Genomic DNA, 7,500 nt, shown 5'->3' with positions numbered 1-7,500 from the left:
TTTTGTCTTCTTTTTGTTCTTTTTTCCTTCTGTCCCTTGTTTATTTATTTCCTTCTGTCCTTCTTCCTTTCGTCTTCTTTCTGTCCTTTATTCACACTGCCTTTTTTTCTGTCCTCCTGTCTTTGTGTCCTTCCTTTCGTCTTCTTTCTGTCCTTTTTTCCTTCTGTCCCTTGTTTATTTATTTCCTTCTGTCCTTCTTCCTTTCGTCTTCTTTCTGTCCTTTATTCCATCTGCCTTTTTTTCTGTCCTGTCTTTCTGTACTTTCCTTCGCCTTCTTTCTGTCCTTTTTTCCTTCTGCCTTTTTCTGTCCTCCTGTCTTTCTGTCCTTCCTTCCTTCCTTCCCTTTGTCGCCCTTCGTCTGTTACTTTTCCACCTAGTAACAGGTGGATCTCGTTCTTGCCCACTAGGAAAATGAGGGTAGAGACTATGATGTTGAATCTTATATTCATGAGATTACTTTTTGCTATCTCGAGGATGAAGCGGGCTTGGGTCCATAGGTGGGCGTGTCTTTAAGGTGTACAGAGAGAGAGAGAGAGAGAATAGTAAACCTTGTAAGAATAAGAATAATTGCGATAAAAGAAACCATTTTCTAATTGCTGCTCAGTCACCATGATGGAATTTCGTATGTAACTGGCTGAAATTGAAGCTAGAGATTCTCTCTCTCTCTCTCTCTCTCTCTCTCTCTCTCTCTCTCTCTCTCTCTCTCTCTCTCTCAATAAAATGTTTTGCCTGCAATCAATTTAGATGGACACCTAACTTTTTTTCAATCATACCAGTTGGAATTTGCGTTAAGTTTTAAAAAAAAACTGTATATATATATATTTTCATTTGACATCAGAATCAAGTTTTATTCTGAATATAAATATAAATAAAAAATTATTTGATTTTTAATTAAAGTTCTATTATTGATCACGTATCAATAACAATTTCATTTGTAACAATCCAACATTTGTTATAAAAAAAATACATTATTATGATACATTTTTTTTATTTTTGAGGTTATAGCTGCACATTTAACCTCTCACTTGTTTTGCCTGTGATCGTATACCGTTTTTTCAACTGACAATCGAGGCGAAGTTGTCATATTTCCCAAAACAGTCATGAAAATTTATATTTTAATCCAAACACACACACAGATACGCTCAATACAGGGCATCCCTCCCCAATTCTTATCCTCGATACAGGGCCTTTTTACTCTCATCCTCGATACGGGGCCCTCCTCCCCGTATACGGACATACGACCATAGTGTTATTGTTATTCATAGCCTGGGGTCGAATCCCGTAATCTGATTGAGCGTGATTCATTCGTGATTTGTTGTTTATTTAGCATTTTTAAAGCAATTTTGGGTGGGTGGGGATTGAGAATATTGAAGATTAATGTTTTATTCATAACATTTATCAAGTAATTTGGCTTTTGTTTCTGCTTTTATTAAATGTTTTTGCGAGCTATAGACTTCATACTTCCGCGACCTTGATAGGAATATTAACCAGTACTTTTTCCCAAAAGCTATAACTTTGAGTTATGAATTTTTAAATTTATTTTTTCTTTTTAATAATAAATGATCTCTTCTTTCTGTATTTCCCATTACCTTCTAATAGTTCTTTCTAATTATGGTCATAATATATTTTGGAAGCTTGGATATCAATTCAATGGACTCTGTGGTGGGATTGTTTCATATGAATAGGAGTTTATCTTCTGAATAATAATAATAATAATAATAGTAGTAGTAGTAGTAGTAGTAGTAGTAATAATAATAATGTTCATTAAGGTCCACAATACTGATGTTAGCAGTAGTAAAATTTTATAAAACTATATAAATATACTATATAATATACCTTCAGTATATTATTGTGGACACCTTAAAGAATAATGGAAATGTCTACCCAATAATAATAATAATAATAATAGTTTTTTAGCTTTTGTTTTTACCGTTATTAAACATCTCGGCCAGCTATACTTCACTGTGATTGTTTATGAATATTAACGAGTGCTAAACTTAAAATCTTTATACCCTTTGAACTCTGCACGAGAAAGCATCCAGTGCTTGCAAGCAAAAGCCAAAAAAAAGATCCCCGGTCCCAACAGAGGTTAAATGATTATGATTCATTGCTAATTCACGCGGAGAAAAGTGATAGTGACGAGAGCAGCAGCAGCTGCTGATGATGATAATGAAGAATCCTTGACGGAAAGTGACGAGTCTGCGATTATGATGATGATGATGATGATGATGGTGATGAGAGAAAGAATAAAAAAAAAAAGTATATGTTCGAAGTCGTTAATTTGGCAAGCGACTCGGAGCTTGATTGGATCGACTTGTAGGAGAAGGGGGAGGGAGGAAGGGTGAGGAAGAAGTAGGGGAGAGGTAATAGGGAGAGGGGAGGAGGTAGTAGGGAGAGGTAAATGAGAGAGATAAAGTAAGGAGAGGCAATAGATTAAAAAGTAGGGAGAGGGGGAAGTGGGGAGAGGAAGAAGTAGGGAGGGGAAGGTAGTAGGGAGAGGTAAGGGAGAGAGAAAAAGTAAGGAGAGGCAATAGATGAAAAAGTATGGAGAGGGGGAAGTGAGGAGAGGAAGAAGTAGGGAGGGGAAGGTAGTAGGGAGAGGTAAGGGAGAGAAGAAGAAGTAGGGAGAGGAAAAAATAAGGAGAGGCAATAGATGAAAATGTAGGGAGAGGAAGAAGTTGAGGAGAGGAAGAAGTAGGGAGAGGGGTGGTAGTAGTGAGGGGAAGAATTAGGGAGAGGAGAAAGTAAGGAAAGGCAATAGATGAAAATGTAGGGAGAGGAAGAAGTAGGGAGAGAAGGAGAAGTAGGAAGAGAACCCTTCTGGGTGAAGGGAAAGTTGAAAATATGGATGCTATAGGATTTTACGACGCTCGGGAGTATCTAATAAGTTAAGAATGACCGTCACTTTGTAAACAGACCCTCTTATCTTCAGGATACCGGCGCCCTTCGATAATTAATCTCTGCTTTAGGTGTCGTCCTGCCTTGGTCCTACCGTAGGAACCGACCAGGGAAACCATTTAGTTTATATTCACGAGTAATTCTTACTGTTTCAGCTAACTCTCTAAGAGTCGCATTATAGGATCTTATTATAGGACTCGCCCGTAGGATCCGTTCTTAACGTGAAGACTGTATCCATTATGAATGAAAGGAGTTGGTCAGCTAAGTGGGGGACGTGGCCAAAAGGCTTTGGTTGAAAAGTGGAAAGGGCACAGTAAGGACAGTGTGCCTCTCGGTTCACGCCGTAGGCCGTGTCTCTTAGAAGGAATTAGGTTGATAGCTGACACTAGCGATATATTATTATATTATATATATATATATATATTATATATATATATATATATATATATATATATATTATATTATATATATATATATATATATATATATAGAGAGAGAGAGAGAGAGATAGAGATGAGAGAGAGAGTAGAGAGAGAGAGAGAGAGACCAAACAGATATTCCTTTCCAAAACGTCTTCGAAGTAAGGTGACCTCTAATAGGGGAGGAGGAGGAGGAGGAGGGCGGCTACATCCTCTGAGTCGCAGCCAAGAGGAGTGGTCACAAGGCGCTCTTCTTCATATTTTCCAGCGTGAGACCCCGTCTTCCTCCTGAGAGGTCTTCGCCAGATTAGCCCTTACGCCCTTCGGGTTGAAGGAGCCCTTCGGGTTGAAGGGACCTAATGGCTCTCTGGGGAGGGGGAAGTGCACTTCTTATTCTCCTTGTTAGGAAATTTTTTGGCAGGGCTGATGGCATAGCCATGCTTCTGGGCGATTTAGAGAGACCTTCTTTTCGAAATTGTATACCATCTGGCCAGGGGACTTTCTCAGGTACCTTTTAGCGTGCTCTGACGTAAGGTGATGTGTGTAGGTCACTGTTTGTCTGCGTATGTGCGTGTGTTTGTGTGTTTTAGGAAGATTGGCGAGACGAAGACTGTATGTGTTTGTGTGAATGTGTATTTTAGGAAGAAGGAAGCGAGGAATACACTGTTTTGTGTATGTATGTTTTAGGAAGACTGGAGAGACAAATTCTGTGTTTGTGTGTATGTGTGTTTTAGGAGGAAGTAAGAGAGGACGACTGTTTGTTTGTGTTTTAGGGAAATTTGAGAGACGAAGACTGTGTTTGTGTGTATGTGTGTTTTAGGAAGAAGGAAGAAAGAGACTGTTTGTGTGGGTATGTTTGTGTTTTAGGAAGAGAGGAAAACCGAGTGTGTTTGTGAGTGCATTTGTGTGTTTTCTTGGGATCCACTCCAGACGAGAGAGAGAGAGAGAGAGGAGAGAGAGAGAGAGAGAGAGAGAGAGAGAGAGAGAGACTTGCCAACATGAATCTTCTCTGTAACTGGGAAAACATCAAAAGAAACGAAGATAAATATTCTTTCGTGTCGCCATTTTTTTTTACAGAGAGAGAGAGAGAGAGAGAGAGAGAGAGAGAGAGAGAGAGAGAGAGAGAGAGAGAGAGAGAGAGAGAGAGGAGCTTGGGAAGTTCCTGAGAAGTTTATCCACAAAATAGGATAACACCGGACGAAAAAAGGCTTTGGAGTTGGCCCCTAACTTCTTCATCTCTTCTCCAGGACTCGGGCAAATCTCCTTTGGCCAAAATCTCTCTGGGAATATGATTCCAATGGAGAGAGAGAGAGAGAGAGAGAGAGAGAGAGAGAGAGAGAGAGAGAGAGAGAGAGAGAGAGAGAGAAGGAAATACGTCATAGAGCGATAGGTAGAGAAAGTGAAAGATGAATGAAGGAAATGTGTTCTAGAGAGAGAGAGAGAGAAGAACATAAAGAAATGCGTCAGAGAAGAGAGAGAGAGAGAGAGAGAGAGAGAGAGAGAGAGAGAGAGAGAGAGAGAGAAAAGAAATCGAATGTAGGGAAATGTGTTCTAGAGAGAAAAGAGAGAGAGAAGAACATAATGAAATGAGGCATAGAGAGACATAGGGAGACGAGAAAAGAGGGAGAGAGAGAAAGTTGAATGTAAGGAAATGCGTTCGAGAGAGAGAGTAGAATATAAATTCTGAGCTTCCATGGAAGAGGGGGAAATAGTATGAGAGAGAGAGAGAGAGAGAGAGAGAGAGAGAGAGAGAGAGAGAGAGAGAGAAAAATAATGGATTTTCGATTGAAAAATGACACGTAATCTCGGTTCGGGAAGCAGAGAAGAATGAGGGAGTCGATCAGGATGGAGAAAAAAGAAGAAGAAAAAAAAAGACCCACCTGAGACGCAAGATATGAAAAGGACATCATCGTAGGACACCGTAGGAACAGCCAGGAAAATCCTTCAAGATATCCTTTCAAGAATATATATGCTGTCAAGAATATGCACTATGAAGAATATATATATATATATATATATATATATATATATATATATATATATAATATATATATAAGATATATATGCTATCAAGAATGTGTACTATTAAAAGTATGTCCTATCTAAACTGCGGACTATCAAGAATATGTACTATCAAGAATACTATCAGGAATATATAAATTAATATGTCCTGTCCAGAATGTGCACTATCGAGAATGTGTACCATCAAGAATATGCACCATCGAGAATATGTACCATCAAGAATTTGCACCATCGAGAATATGTACTATCAATATATTTACCATTAAAAATATGCAACACAAAAATGTCCCATCAAGAAATGTACCATCAAGAATATGCAATATCAAGAATATGTATTATCAAGACTATGTTATCAAGAATGTGTACTATCAAGAATGTACATTATCAAGAATATGCATTATCATGAATATATACTCTCTAAAATATGATGTCTTATCAAGAACATGCGCCATCACTGATGAAAATAAATGATACGATGTGATGAGAGAGAGAGAGAGAGAGAGAGAAAAGGAAAAAATCCTTCTTATTGGCTCCACAAGTGACGGCAGATCGTCAATGAAGACGGCCTTTCTTCAGGACAGCCCGTGTGGGATGAGGGATAATCCGGATTTTATGACCGGATTAAGGAAGCCCCTTAATCGAGGGTTGCAGATTAACCGTGGCTGGACTGTGTAAGAGAGTCTAGAGGAAGTTCTGGCAGAGTAGCGAATGACAGAATGCACCATCAAGAATATGTACCATCAAGAATATACACCATCAAGAATATACACCATCAAGAATATGCACCATCAAGAATATGTACCATCAAGAATATACACCATCAAGAATATGTACCATCAAGAATATGCACCATTAAGAATATGCACCACCAAGAATATGTACCATCAAGAATATGTACCATCAAGAATATACACCATCAAGAATATGTACCATCAAGAATATACACCATCAAGAATATGTACCATCAAGAATATGCACCATCAAGAATACGCACCACCAAGAATATGCACCATCAAGAATATACACCATCAAGAATATGCACCATCAAGAATACGCACCATCAAGAATACGCACCTCAAAGAATATGTACTATCAAGAATATGCACCATAAAAATGTACCGTTAAGAATATCTCACACGTTCTTATCATGCCTTTTTCAGCGGCCGTGCCCCTTGATATCTCAGAGAAATTGTACCATCAAGAATATGCACCATCAAGAATATGTACCATCGAGAATATGCACCATCAAGAATATGTACTACGTTCTTAACCTACCTACCTTTTTCAGCGGCTGTACACCTTGATATCTCAGAGAAAATTTTCTGGTACCCCGGTCTAATATAAGTACAATACAAACATATGAAAATACATAGTAGATATACAGTACAATTGCACTGGCTATCATATCTCGCACCCCCCCCCAGGGATGATAAAGTTACCAGTGATATATATTATAGTCATTTCGGTCTGTCTGAAGACCGCACTATGCAGAAATCCGCTCAGGACCTTGGAGGAAGGGGGGCGTGGCATCTAGGGGGGCGTGGCGTCGATTCCAGGGAAGGAAGTCATTACTGCATTATTAAGATGACCCCCCCCCCTTCTAATTGACCTTGAAAGTTCGGGGCTAATTAACCTCGTTGAATGAGAGCAAAATGAGTTCTCTCTCTCTCTCTCTCTCTCTCTCTCTCTCTCCTCTCGTCTGGGAACCCCTAAGAACAAGGAGAGGTCCTCCCCAATATACAAGGATTGTATAGGATGTACGTAGATGTAGGATCTATCCTTATGAGTGATAGGGGCGGAATGTTAATGGCTTGGGGAAGTGGGTGAGTGGGAGGGGGGAGGTGGGTGTGGTTTCCCCCTCCCTCATTCCATTCCCCCCTACCCCATTTCCCCTTCCTTTATTCTGGCCTTTGTGTTTTGTGTCTCTATACAATGAAGTTCCATTTTCGTGAATGAAGTCGTCGAATAAATGTTATTCTTCAATAACATTTTTCTACCAGATGATTCTTCATCTTATGATAACAATAATAATGATATACGTATTCTGGTACGCGTAATGAGTGCTTATACGCGGGCGCATGTACGTATCCATACCCAAAACACAAGTGAACCATTGTACGTTTCTTGTGTAAAGAGATACCGCCGAGATGTTTAGATTACA

General features: G+C 39.2%; 1 protein-coding gene across 1 annotated transcript in view; it reads left to right on the top strand.

Moving 5' to 3' along the window:
• The window catches only part of LOC135213776 (uncharacterized), a 403,929-nt gene that overhangs the window by 348,057 nt on the left and 48,372 nt on the right, over nucleotides 1-7,500 (top strand). The gene's annotated exons all lie outside the window — the stretch shown is intronic.

Source organism: Macrobrachium nipponense, chromosome 43 (genome assembly GCF_015104395.2).
Source record: "Macrobrachium nipponense isolate FS-2020 chromosome 43, ASM1510439v2, whole genome shotgun sequence".
Classification (NCBI taxonomy): Eukaryota; Metazoa; Arthropoda; class Malacostraca; order Decapoda; family Palaemonidae; genus Macrobrachium; species Macrobrachium nipponense.
This window is presented reverse-complemented; position numbering and strand designations above follow the sequence as displayed.